Source organism: Polypterus senegalus, chromosome 15 (genome assembly GCF_016835505.1).
Source record: "Polypterus senegalus isolate Bchr_013 chromosome 15, ASM1683550v1, whole genome shotgun sequence".
Classification (NCBI taxonomy): Eukaryota; Metazoa; Chordata; class Cladistia; order Polypteriformes; family Polypteridae; genus Polypterus; species Polypterus senegalus.
The window spans coordinates 61,375,766-61,391,180 of NC_053168.1; positions in this window are offsets into that span (position 1 = coordinate 61,375,766).

Genomic DNA, 15,415 nt, shown 5'->3' on the forward strand with positions numbered 1-15,415 from the left:
GATATCGGTTATTAGTGTGGCTGTCTGGAGGTCCCACATCGCAGGACCTAGTCAGATTTCATTTCCATTTAAATGGCAGACTGCTTGGGATATTGTTGGAATGCCACACCTATCAAATTGGAATCTTAAACGTTCGCTTTAGACGGAATGCATGATGACAGAAGCTAATTCTAAAAGTATTAGAAGTTTCCTTTTGGTATCATGACCAACCTGCTGATTCTCCTTTACACTTTTCTTCTGGTGCAGTACATGAGGACAGTCTTTGGCTCTTTGCCCATTGCATTGAACTGTCACCATATATATTGTAAGAGATGGCTGGGACGCCCAAGAAATGGAAGGATGGGAGAAGGCAGCCTCTTTAGGGCACTGCTTCCCCATTAACGTTAGATGGCAGCTCCCCTGGATTGCAATGATGCCCCGGATTCCCACGGGGCACTATGGGACGTGGAATCCTTTATCTCAGTCCTGTTGGGTACAGTGGTGCCACCAGGTGATGCCTTAAAAATGGAGGAGCCGTATGACATGAGGTTTCTGACTGGAATGTGAATCCTTGCCAAGCTGGGAAGCCATGACGAACGAACAACATGAGAGGAGGCATAACCCAGTCAGGATGGGACTTGATTATTATCTCAGTTGGAGTGAAAGATTAATGAATAGCCTGGGGGGAGATTATTTGCCAAGAACAATTAATTTCCCAATACAACATATGGCAGTGCTCCTTTGGCATGGACCCAGTATGGACAGCCGCAGGGTTCTATGACTTTCATTTATCAGAAGGACAACCCTCTTGGGGTCCTTGGGTGCCACCAGAGGGTGCTGCATCATGATGGAACACGGAAGTGCTTCCACCATTCAGTGCTATGGCACCAGAAATACTAGTTCAACATAAAAGAATCCACTTGATCTCACCCAGGTGAGTCAGAGTTGGGAGGCAGAAAGCGAAGCTCATCTGGAAAAATAAAATGAGCTATTGTGAATTGAAGCTTGTGGTGTGGACTGTCAATAAAAAGTGTTTATTTGCACTTGGGCTGTCTGGTTGTGGTAGTGTCAGTGGAGCTCTCCTGGAGGTCACTATATATATATATTCATCTATCCATTATCCAACCTGCTATATCCAAACCACAGGGTCACGGGGGGTCTGCTGGAGCCAATCCCAGCCCACAAGGCAGGAAACAAACCCCGGGCAGGGCGCCAGCCCACCGCAGGGTGCACACACACACACACACACACCCACACACCAAGTACACACTAGGGACAATTTAGAATCGTCAATGCACCTAGCCTGTATGTCTTTGGACTGTGGGAGGAAACCGGAGGAAACCCACGCATGGGGAGAACATGCAGACTCCACACAGGGAGGACCCAGGAAGCAAACCCAGGTCTGCTAACTACGAGGCAGTTGCGCTACCCCCTGCGCCACTGTGCCGCCCTACTATATATATATATATATATGTCCCACCCTTTTTCTCCCACAGTCTTGAGAAACCACCCACAGAGGGCAGTTGACTCCGTCGCTTCTGGTCCCTCCACTATAGAGCTGAGTTGCTCCCAGCATGGCTCGTCTCATCTTGTCGCTATTGCCTAACGCTTCTTCTCCTTTCTCCCCTACCAATAAGATGACTGCCAGGCCCAATGACGCCACCTCCAGGTCACATTTTCCTGGCCCTTCCCCTTCCTTTCTGGCTTCTTCTTAAGGGATACCACCATAATTTTAGTCTCAGTTTCAATTTTGACTGCAATCTGAAAAGACCATTGTATATTTGACAACTCTTTTTGTTTCATTTTCTCATGAATTATGCGGGGTTCGCCTTCAAGATGCCCCAACTGTTTATCTTGTCTTGTCTCCTGTTTTAAACTAACACGGTAGTATAGTAGTACAGTAAATATCCGTTTGACATCATTTACCTTGGTTTTTACAACACAAGATAAAGTGCCCATTTTGATATGTATATTTTCATACATATTAAATGTATATTCATGAAAAAATGAAAATATTTAACATAAAATTGGTGTCAGAATCTTGACACTTCTTGTAATTCAGAACTAAAGATAGAGATGATTTTAATTTTAATTATAAAGAGATAATTTTTTGATTCAAGCAGTATTTACATTTGCTAATATTCATTTGTAAACAGTGTTCTTACAATTTCAAGACAGAACTTGATAGTAAAGAATAAAACAACTTGAGAAGCCTTTATTTAATGCAGCACTGCCATCATCTGGATAATCAGTTATGTTGACAGATGTTTACATGAACACACATTTATATGAATTTAACCATATTACCAAACAAATATTTCATGGCTTTTTTTTTTAATTTTCACAGTTTATGTCTTTAGAAGTAGTCCAACAATAATTATATGTCAGTTGTAAGACTGTAAAGCACATTTGTTATTTTAATTAAAGTGTTTAGCATAGCAATACATAACATAGCTTTTATTACAGAAACACATACATTTTGTTAAGAGCCATTTACGTTTTAATGCAGCTGATTTATTTACACCTATGAAGGCACTGCCTAGTGATGGCCTGATAGAGAACAGCACAAGGGTGGCTTCAGTCTGGGCTGGTAGCTCCTCTTGATACGGTTCTTGGAGGTATAAATGGTACAGAATTTGTTTAGAAAGTCACTTATTTTCCTTTATATGCTTTAATTCTGTTGCTTATCTATTTAAATATTGTAAATACTCTGACATTCTATGCAGATAACTCTGAATTATGATGCCTACTTAGGGTCATAAAATACATCTTTAAAATCTTCCAAGGAGTCAATAACGCTAATCCAGCAGGATTTTGAGTCACATATTCAAGAACATAGGTGAAAATTAACAGAGAATCCAGGAAGTGTTTCTTCAAACTAAGTGCTGTAATAATAATTATAATTCTTTGTTGAGGAAATATGAAATAAATCATGGAGGGAACACAGAAAACCAGACAATTTTAAAATGCAGGTGTCTGTGGTCACTTGAAATGTTGCTTTTCAGTTATCTGTGTGACATTAGATGGCAGTCCAGTCCTGAAGTGTTTTGAGCAGGGAAAGGTGCTATATAATTATTAAATGTTCTATTATTATTAAGACACAGAACTTGAGAAAGCTGTGACAAAATATTCCATTTGAATTACTTTATGTTTTATCTGGAAATTAAGTTAATTTTAATTTATTGTGATGTGTAATGTTACATCTAGGCTTGCTTTATCTTGTGACAGAATTCAGTGTAAAAGTGGCTGATAGGTTGCGGAAAGCGAGTTGATTTATTTCTATAATGCAAAGCATTGTGTAGCAATAAACGTGGCTCCATAGTGTATTAACATGCAGCCCTGGTCATTAGTTTTTTTGGACCGGTTATAGAAAAAATGCTGTGGGGGTGGAAATAGTGCTTAATGTAACTGAAAAGGCTCTCAGTGGTTGAAGACATCTGTGGGTTGCTCTCATGAGAAATACCTCAATGATTTCTATGCATGTCTTCTACCACTTTGATAACAGAGTTGTTCATTGTCTGACCTATTGGGTTGTTGAGAAAAGTTCACCATTTAAATCACATTAGTGTTTTTTCTTAATTCACAGATCCTTGATCCTGGGTCATCGGGAGACAGAGACTATTCTGGAGCATTACTTTTAGTTTTCTATTGTTCATTTTTTGTATTAATAATTCAAATAACAATTTATAACAATAGCTTGAACATCATAAGCTTTCTTATAAACAACATAAAAAAACCTCATAATATTATAGTTTGCTGAAAACTCTGTTCTGTTAAAGGTAAGCTGAAATAATATGCCTGAGGATTGTAGTTGGAAATAGAAACGAACCAAAAGATGAAGCCAAAAGGACAAAGCAAAAGAATTGTCATGAGACAGCAAGGGTCAAATCCAGAAAGTTCAAAACCGAAGCAAAAGTCTTAGGGCAAAGAGAGAATTATAATTGTTTTAGGTAAAACTGAGGTGAAAACTGAGAAATACCTGACAGTAATCGGCACCACTGCTTTGTATCTCACTGCGTCAAACTCTGGTCACAAAGCACAAATGGGAAAATACAACTTGACAACCACTACACAAAATGGTGGTGCCCTGAAACGGAACAAGAATGACAAAAATATGATGTTAAAATTAAACAAACCATCCTTAAACAAACACTCCTCCCACAGGCTTGGCTCCAGGACATGGTCCCGGTTTCTCTTTTTCAAGCAAGGTTACTGAGTCCTTGAAAAGACTTTCCTTACAGATAATTATGAGTTGCACTTAGTCTAGTCCCTCACCTAGAATCAGTTTGCTTTGGGTAACCCTACCAGGGACAATTTCCCCAGACAACATAGCTTGTGGGATCATTAGGACACACAAACCCCTCCACCATGATAATGTGGCCATTCACTGAAGTTGTGATTGGGAGGAATGGTTTACCCACTCCGAACCTTTGTTTGTGTTGTGCTTTATTATTGAACTTTTGTGCTAGTCAAAGTTTGTCCATAAGAAAAACCAAGTTCAAACATATGGGTGTTCATAAGTGCAATTTACGAAAGGGACCAGAAAGTGTGTTCCAACTTTAGCAGTATTATATTCCTCAGCCTCCCTGGGAAGGCCTATGCCACGGTTCTGGAAAGGAGGATCTGGGTGTTGATCAAGCCTTCAATTCAGTAGGGACAATAGGGATTTGGTCCCAGTCACAGAACACTGGACTGACTTTTTACCTCCACAAGAATTCTGGAGGGTTCATGGGTGTATGCCCAACCAGTCTACATCTGTTTTATGGACTTGGAAAAGGCATATGACTGCATCTCTTGGGGTGTCCTGTGGGGGTGCTTTGGGAGTATGGGGTACCAGGCCTGTTGTTGTGGGCTCTTCAATCCCAGTATAATTGGAGCAAAAGCTTGGTTTGTATTGCCAAAATTAAGTCAGACTCACTCTCAGTGGATGTGGGATTCCACCTCGGCTGCCTTTTATTACCAATTCTGTTAATTTCTTTTATGGACAGAATTTCTAGCTGCAGTCAAGGGGTGGAGTGTGTCTGGTTTGGTGACCTCAGAATCACATCTCTGCTTTTTTTCGATGATGTGGTTTTCTTGACTTCATCAGGATATAACCTTAGACACATGCTGGAAGTGGTTTCCAGCCGGGTGAGGATCAGCACCCCTATGTCCAAGGTCATGGTTCTTAGCTGAAAAAGATTAAAGTGCTATCTCTGGGTTGGGGTTAAAGTGCTGCCTCAAGTGGAGATCAACAGGTAGAGGGTCAGTTGGGGGTGAAAAGAGAGCTGAACTGAAAGGCAAGGCTCTCAACTTACCAGTTGATCTATGTTCCTTCCCTCACCTATGATCAAAAGAAACAGATTGTGGATACAAATGGAAAAAATTAGTTTTCTTTAAAAGGTGTCTGGGCTCACCCTTAGAGATAAGTTGAGGAGCACAGACTTTCAGGAGATGCTCAGAGAAGAACCACTGCTCCTCAATATCGAAAGGAGACGGTTGAGTTGGTTCTAGCATCTGATTAGGATGCCTCCTGGATACATCCCTGGGGAAGTGTTTCAGGCATGCCCAACCTACAGGAGACCTTGGAGCAGACACACGACACTCTAGGGAGATCATATTTCTCAGCTGTCCTGGGAACACCACAGTATCCCCCAGAGGAGTTAGAGAAGATGACTAGGAAGAGGGACACTTGGACATCTTTACTTAGACTGCTGCCCCTGCAACCCGGACCCAAATAAGTGGCAGAAAATGGATGGATGGATATTAATTGCAATCACATTTGTTAATGGCACATTGCTGAGCTCTCTGTCTCCTACATATAGAAGAACTGACTCATGAATGTCATGTATGAAAATTCCATCACAGCTACTTTCCTGGCACACTCATATTGGTGTGTCCCTTCCACACATTAAAGTAGCCTGTTCAAATCACTTCATTGCATGGAGTTGCACATTTACACATTTCCGCATAATTCACTTGTGCCTGTCTACCATTTTAAATAATATGTATGCGTAATGTGCATGTATAATGCTGTCTCTCACTAAGTTGGAAAGAAACCTGTAGTACTGTATGTGATCATGTGAGCACTCATTGTATAATAAATGAAATTAATAAGCAGCAGCAGTGTAAAACTGAAGAAAAGAACCTGATACAAAACAGTACAGGGACATTACCAACCACTACTGAAGAAGCGTAATTAAAACTTCAGAAAATGTAAAAAAAAAATATTTTTGTTGAGCAGATTTGGTTTCTTGTTAACTTCTTCCAATAAAGGCTGGTTGTTTTGATATCATATTGCAAGTGTGTCAGGGAATGAACTTTGTTTAAATTGGCTCTAAAATTGTTGTTGTGTGAAATACAAAACTCACTAAAATAATTTTTTTGAGGTGGAGGTAAAACATTTTTGGGTGGTAGAAAGCAAGGAATGTCCTTCCTTCAAGCTACTTACATAGAGCTTCACATGCTCTCATCTGCCTCATGTACTGCCTGCATAAGAATTCATGTCATCAGTCCCATCTTATACCTCTCATTTGAAACCAGAGATAACACCAAATGAGCTCGCTTCCCCAACTCTGTAAACTGATTCAAGCCAGGGTCTTTACGGAGTCTAGCCAGCTGCCACCCACCCAGGCCAATGGACATAAAGGTAGACATAAAGGTTGCAAATAAGATGAAAATATATGTGATAAAAATGTGATTTTACATTTGTACCAAAATGTAGTACATTTTGGTATTTTCTTTTACTGTGAATTAAATTTTGCACAAACTATTTAGCGTATCACTAATTGTGATATACTGTATATTGCAAAACCCATTTGTACCAGAGTTGGGTTGGTTATTCATCAGAGCTGGCAAATTAACAACACTAACAAAGATTTTCAGAAATGGCTGTGTCATGTCACCATCCTGTAATGAAGAAGGGTGGTCCTAACTTTTAGGACAAAACATTTGCTCCTTTAGCTCAGAAGGCTAACCTTCTTTTAACTTGTCTTTGTGTAGGCTGGTCAAGCATTACCTGGTAGGCCCGAGATGAACCAACACAAAGCACGTGGAGTGCAAACCTGTTACATTTTCACTTAAGTTCACAACTATTTCAAATAATCAAGTGTACAATTATCACTTTTACTTACCTAAACTCCGAAAAAATGTAAAGTTTTGTTTTTCCTTAATAAATTCACAGCATGAGAAGAGTCTTTTGCATGGTGAACAACTGGTTCAGAAATGCAAATTCTCAAAGGCAAATTCTTAGCCTAAGTGTATTTCAGCCAGTGTATAGTATGGACTGGAGCCATGTCACCAAACAGCAGACAAAACCATAAAAAGCACATGCAAGTTGGGCCAAGTGTTTAACTGCAGTTATGCTTGATTTTCATAGCAAAGCTACTGCTTTTACATAAAAATCAACCATTCACCACCTTCTGACAGCACCTTTTGTCCTTATTTATTTTTTATAAAAAAATGGACACCCTTCTCTCTAGCCTACCATAGAACAGATGAGAAGCTTATTTTTGTTAACTGCAGCCAAAGCATACAATAGGTTTCAACTGTAGAAGCTAACTTGTTTCAACTGATTATAGCTAAATAAAAAAGGCGTGTTTTCATTTTTTAACATTTTAAATTGGATCAAGAAAGTAAAAAGTACACAAAATAATGGAGAGTCCTGAAAAGAAACACCCAGTAACACATACAGAGGAAGTGTAGGGGGCACCTGTATGTTCTTAGTACTTATGGGGTTCAAAATAGAGGAGATGCCCATGATGGTGTCTCCCCAACCTTCTTCTTCTTCTTTTGGCTGCTCCTGTTAGAGGTTGCCAAAGCAGATCATCTTCTTCCATATCTTTCTGTCCTCTGCATCTTGTTCTTTTACACTCATCACCTGCACGTTCTCTCTCACCACATCTATAAACCTTCTCTTAGGCCTTCCTCTTTTTCTCTTACCTGGCAGCTCTATCCTTAGCATCCTTCTCCCAATATACTCAGCATCTCTCCTTTGCACATGTCCAAACCAACGCAATCTCGCCTCTCTGACTTCGTCTCCCAACCATCCAACCTGAGCTGACCCTCTAATGTACTCATTTCTAATCCTGTCTATCCTTGTCACACCCAATACAAATCTTAGCATCTTTAACTCTGCCACCTCCAGCTCTGTCTCCTGCTTTCTGGTCAGTGCCACAGTCTCCAACCCATATAACATTGCTGGTCTCACTACTGTCCTGTAGACCTTCCCTTTCACTCTTGCTGATATCCGTATGTCACAAATCACTCCTGACACTCTTCTCCACCCATTCCACCCTGCCTGCACTCTCTTTTTCACCACTCTATTACGTATTTAAACTCATCCACCTTCGCCAACTCTACTCCTTGCATTCTCACCATTCCACTGAACTCCCTCTCATTTACACACATGTATTCTGTCTTGTTCCTACTGACCTTCATTCCTTTCCTCTCTAGAGCATATCTCCACCTCTCCAGGGTCTCCTCAACCTGCTCCCTACTATTGCTACAGATCACAATGTCATCAACAAACTCCATAGTCCACAGGGACTCCTGTCTAATCTCATCTGTCAACCTGTCCATCACCATTGCAAATAAGAAAGGGCTCAGAGTCAGTCCCTGATGTAATTCCACCTCCACCTTGAATGCATCTGTCACTTCCACCGCAGACCTCACCACAGTCACACTTCCCTTATACATATCCTGTACAACTCTAACATATTTTTCTGCCGCTCCTGACTTCCTCATACAATACCACAACTCCTCTCGAGGCACCCTGTCATATGCTTTTTCCAGGTCCACAAAGACGCAATGCAACTCCTTCTGGCCTTCTCTATACTTCTCCATCAACATCCTCAGAGCAAACATCGCATCTGTGGTACTCTTTCTTGGCATGAAACCATACTGCTGCTCACTAATCATCACCTCACTTCTTAACCTAGCTTCCATTACTCATTTCCATAACTTCATGCTGTGGCTCATCAATTTTATCCCCCTGTAGTTAATACAGTCCTGCACATCCCCCTTATTCTTAAATATCGGCACCAGTACACTTCTTCTCCACTCCTCAGGCATCTTCTCACTTTCCAAGATTCCATTAAAGAAATGGAATAAAATATGCAGTCTTGCCATGCTTCTACAGGTATATCATCTGGACCAACAATTTTTCCATTCTTCATCCTCTTTATAGCTGTCCTTACTTCCTCCTGCAATCCCAGCAATCACCAACACAAATAGAGACAAAATAACTGACCATAAAAATATAATGCACATACTTAGAGACTACTATAAATTCTTATATTCTACTGAGTTTAAAGAAGACAAAACACAATGTAATGCATTTCTGGATGCATTACAAATACCACAAATAGATATTCTTAGTGCAGAGGAATTGGATAAATTGGAATTACTAGATGCTATTAGCTCACTTCAGAGTGGGAAAGCAGCAGGCCCCGATGGCTACCCTGACAAATTTTATAAGAAATTCTCAACTCAGCTAGTTCCCCTTCTATCAGCAACATTTACAGAAGCTAGAGAAAATAAAATTCTACCTCAAACTTTTCGCCTAACATTAATTACTGTTTTTCCTAAACAAAATAAGGAGTTATTATAATGTGCACCATACAAACCAATTTCACTTCTGAATAATGATGTTAAGATACTCTCCAAAGTCCTAGCTAGAAGAATGGAGAAAGTGCTGCCTTTGGTAATATCACAAGACCAAACTGGATTTATTAAAGGCAGACACTTAGCTTCCAATCTTCAACGTCTGTTTAATGTAATATATTCACCCACAAAGTCAAACACCCCGGAGATATTATTATTGCTGGATGCAGAAAAAGCAATTGACACTACCTTTTCATTAAATTGGATAAATTTGTTTTTGGCCCGAACATTTCTGCATGAATCAAACTACTGTATACAAATCCAGAAGCTTCAGTTTGTATTAACACTATTAATTCAGAATACTTTAAGAATGTGGTAGCCTACCAGACAAGGATGCCCCTTGTTGCCACTGCTTTTTACAGTCTCCATTGAACCACTCGCAATTCACTGTCGAAATGCTTATTAGATAAAGGGAATTATCAGAGAAGGACTGGAACAGAAAGTTTCTCTATATGCAGATGATATGGTACTGTATATATCAGATCCACAAAATACTGTGCCTTTGGTCCTAACAGCACTAATAGAGTTTCGAAATATTTATGGTCTCCGAATCAATTTGAATAAAAGTGTGCTGTTCCCAGTGAATTCTCAAGCATACAATATTAGATTGGACACCTTCCCCTTTATCATCGCAGATCAGTTTAAATAGATAGGGGTAGACATCACAAGTAAACATAAAAGTCTTTATCAACAAAGTTTTGCCAATATGTATGGAAAAAAGTAAGCAAGACTTGCACAGATGGTCAACACTTCATCTCACTTTAGCTGGAAGAATTAACATTGTTAAGATGAATATTCTTCGTAAGCTTCTCTTTTTATTTCAAAACATTCCAATATACATTAATAGAATTTTTTAAGAAATTAGATTTATCCATAACCTCATTTATTTGGAATTCAAACCATCCATGTATCCAAAGGGCGACCCTAAAAAGACCTAATTTTCAATTTTATTAACTTTCAATTTTATTATTAAATATACAAGCTATAAAAAACATGGACAAGGACAGAAATAGATGAAGATACACAGGCTTGGTCCACAATAAAAAATAAAATCCTGCAGTACTTCTTTATATTCTTTGCTTTGCACCCCAATAAATACAAGTTATTGCCAATATACTAACAACCCAATTGTGCTCAATCACTCAATCAGCATATGATAGATAGATAGATAGATACTTTATTAATCCCAAGGGGAAATTCGCATAATCCAGCAGCAGTATACTGATACAAAAAACAATATTAAATTAAAGAGTGATAAAAATACATGTAAAAGCAGACAATAACTTTGAATAATGTTAGCATTTACTCCTCCGGGTGGAATTGAAGAGTTGCATGGTGTGGGGGAGGAACCATCTCCTCAGTCTGTCAGTAGAGCAGGACAGTAACAGCAGTCTGTCACTGAAGCTACTCCTCTGCCTGGAGATGACACTGTTCAGTGGATGCAGTGAATTCTCCATGATTGACAGGAGTTTGCTTAGCGCCCGTCGCTCAGCTACAGATGTTAAACTGTCCAGCTTTATTCCTACAATATAGCCTGCCTTCCTAACAAGTTTGTCCAGGCATGAGACGTCTTTCTTCTTTATGCTGCCTCCCCAGCACACCACCCAGTAGAAGAGGGCACTCACCACAACCGTCTGGTAGAACATCTGCAGCATCTTATTGCAGATGTTGAAGGACGCCAACCTTCTAAGGAAGTATAGTCTGCTCTGTCCTTTCTTACACAGAGCATCAGTATTGGCAGTCCAGTCCAATTTGTCATCCAGCTGCACTCCCAGGTATTTATAGGTCTGTACACTCTGAACACAGTCTCCTCTGATGATCACGGGGTCCATGAGGGGCCTGGGCCTCCTAAAATCCACCACCAGTTCCTTGGTCTTGCTGGTGTTCAGGTGTAAGTGGTTTAACAAAATCCATTTAACAAAGTCTTTGATTAGCTTCCTATACTCCTATACTTCCTATACACTTCCTCATGGCCACTCCTGATGCAGCCCACGAGTGTCGTCAGCAAACTTTTGCATGTGTCAGGATTCCATGTTGTATTGGAAGTCCAATGTATATAGGCTGAACAGGACTGGAGAAAGTACAGTCCCCTGCAGTGACCCTGTGTTGCTGACCACAATGTCAAACCTGCAGTTTCCAAGACGCACATACTGAGGTCTGTCTGTAAGATAGTCCACAATCCATGCCACCAGGTGTGAATCTACTCCCATCTCTGTCAGCTTGTCCCTAAGAAGCAGAGGTTGGATGGTGTTGAAGGTGCTAGAGAAGTCCAAAAACATAATTCTTACAGCACCACTGCCTCTGTCCAAGTGGGAGAGGGATTGGTGTAGCATATAGATGATGGCATCCTCCACTCACACCTTCTCCTGGTATGAGAACTGCAGAGGGTCGAGGGCGTGGCGGACCTGTGGCTTCAGGTGGTGAAGAAGCAGCTGCTCCATGGTCTTCATCACATGTGACGTCAGAGCAACAGGCCAGAAGTCATTTATCTCACTAGGACGTAATACTTTTGGGACTGGGGTGATCCAAGATGTTTTCCAAAGCCTGTTATCTTATCTTTTATCTTAGCGCCAGCTCGGCTGCCCCGATATCATCTTCTTACCTCGTCAGGTAAATAGGGAACCACACTGGAGTGGGCATTTCTTCTCAGTGCTTTAAGTTGACTACTTGAATAGGCGAGTCTTGGCATGTAAAAATCCATGTCAAGTAGTAAAAGTAGTAAAAAGTGTCCAGGGAGCGATTCCACATAAAAGAAAGTGGTAGAAGTGATCAGTGAATTAGAGAATAATAGAGAAAAAAAGGTAAAAAGATAAAGTCATACACGGAGCTGCTGGAATGGCTACCACTTGTGGCAGCGCTGGATATAGAACCAATGTAGGAAGTATTTTAAGTTAGAGAAGCATTAATCTGTGGCACGTCTGCACGAGAACCACCTTTTTCCACCCTCTCAAACATACACAGTTTTTAATGTCTGGAAAACATTTGGGATTAAATCATGTAGAGATCTGTACTTAGACAATGTCTTTGCATCATAAGAACAATAACACTCTAAATTTAACTTTCCAGCTACACACTTCTTTCACTACCTTCAAATTAGGAAGTTTGTTAAATAGAGCCTGCCCAATTTTCCTCACCTCCCACCTACCTCTACGCCGGAAAAAATATTGATCTGTCTCGAGACAGCATCTCCATAATATATAAAACCTGTTTACAGTCCCTCCCTTTCAAAGATCCAATAGGACAGTGGGAAAAGGATCTCTCACTAAAAATCTCAGAAAAGGAGTGGAAAGTAGCAATGCTGGGAATTCAGTTAGAATTATTCAACTCAAAATTATATATCGAGCGCATCTCTCTCGTTTACATATTTCCAGGGCAAGATCCAACCTACGAACTCTACAATCAAGTTCCAGGGTCACATATTTTGGGCCTGCACCAAATTAACATCATTCTGATCCAAAATCTTTGCCTTTCAGGCAGCCTTGGTGTCACAATCCCTCCTAATCCACTTACAGCTGTGTTTGGAGTACATCCAGATGGGCTTAAACTGGAGAAGGACAAACAAACTGTAATTGCCTTTACTACACTATCGGCATGTAGACTTATCTTGTTTCACTGGAAGAATCCTAACTCTCCTATTCTAAGTCAGTGGGTAACTGATGTTGCATGCTATTTGAAACTGGAAAAAATCAAATTCACACTTTCTTCAAAACCTGGCAGCATCTAATCACTAACATTTTAGAATAAGCATTTAAATTGAACAGGTTCTCTCCCATCTTTTACTCCATTTATCTTTATTCATTTATAAATTTATCTATTCACTTATTTTTACTAGCTTAAAGTTTTGCTCTGCTGGCCTACCTCTCTTTCTCAGGGGTGGGGGTTGTTTTGTTTCAAACCTTTTTTTTTAAAACCTGAGGTATTTGTATGGAATGTTATCAATAAAATTATATTAAAAAAAAACATTTTTTTTCAAGACCTATTATATCTTAACTATACTATTTATTAAATACCCAAAATGATGACTTTGGACTCCTACCCATTTTTAAATTTAGAGAGATTCAGAGCCTACATGACGCCATAGAGCTGCTGGCACAAGAAGTGCTGATTTGTTTGGGCACAAGTGTTGTTATGTTCAATGGCTTGGAGATACAATTCTTCACATGAACAACTAACATTATTTAACTTTACTCTCAAAACAGCACCAGTTATATGAAATTTGATTTTTAAACTCCTCATTAAAGACTGTTTTCCATTTTCTGCAGTACATGTGAAATTCAAGTTTTGAGAAAATGAATTAATCTCAGTTCACATTTAGTAAATACATTTCTTTATATTCCCTGTTACTCCATGTCAAAGCAGGCAGTTTTAAATTTGAGCTTATCTTATAATTTTCCAGTTATTGTAATATTTAATTTGTTCAGCTTGTGTTTTTTCTGGATGGAAGATCATTTCTTTTACTTGGACATTTTAATTGCCTAAGTTGGGTTTATTTTAATGAAACTGTCATCCCCAAATTGCTAGACCTCATAGCCATAGATAAAGGCTAATGAATGGGATAACCACTTGGTGTCCAAAACCTTTATGTTGTTGTTATTTTCATTTTTAAAATATTCACACTTTATATACGGAACATGTACAGCATATATATATATCCTTGAGTCGTCCCTGTGCCACATTTATCCTGCCCATCTTATCATTCTCAATAGTCAGCTCTATCTGACTATGTATATACATAAATAATATCTATACTTACATAAAGAGTATGTAAAATATCAGAAAAACAGTTTTTTTTTACACATACTGTATCTCGTATTTTGTTTTTAAAGAGACAACTGTTGCACATGTTGTTGGCATTTTTCTATTATCATTTTTAATTATTCTCAGAATGTATCATTTGAAAAACAGGTCAAGTTTAAATTTGCAATGATTGGTAACATCAGCATTAAGAAAACCATTGTTTTATACATTAAAGATGGGCTAATACCATTGCAAATTTCAAATTTTCTTCTAAATTGTAATAAACTTAATTTACAAAAAATAAGCTTAAAAATATACAGTACAAATACATACCCAGCCAGTAGTGCAGGAAGTAAAAACTGTTCTTGGCAGTATACAAGACAAGATATGCATCTCCTACAAAGAACTCCCCATATAAAGATTCTGGTACTGGCACCAATTCCATATTTTCAATTCTCCACACTTGTAGACCAGGATTCTTGCCTGCTTTATCAAACTCCTCATGATAGACCACCATAATTAATTTGTTTCCTCACACTTCTTTTCTTATGAAATAATTAATTTAGAAATATTGCAGTTGTACCTGTGTCGATCACTGTGTTTGCTGTGTAATGACTGTACGCCAGACAGTCATAGATCAGGCAGGGTGTGTTGCCTGCTAAAGTACGTAATAAAGTGCTGGTGTAGCATCTCTTATATGTCATTACTCTGGCAATATGTCAAAAAGTCAGTATCTCAACCTCAAAACATTTGGAAGTAATAACAGTCCAATAATTTATAATCTTACTGCAGTGGTTTGGAGTTAAATCTTATCACTTGTGAAATGCCTTCCTGGACTTGATGATAACTTACTGCCCTTATGCCAGAACTGGTTTCATTTTCTATTACATCTTCTTTGAGAGTTACAATAGTTGTTGACTGAATTTATCAAATTAGACTTCATTAACTCAGCTGCATTATCTAGCTACTTCTGGGGAATTCCCAAGGCCAAATAAAAATAATATTTCTTCTAGGATTTACTGACTGTGCCACAGGATTATGTCCAGAGCATCTTGTG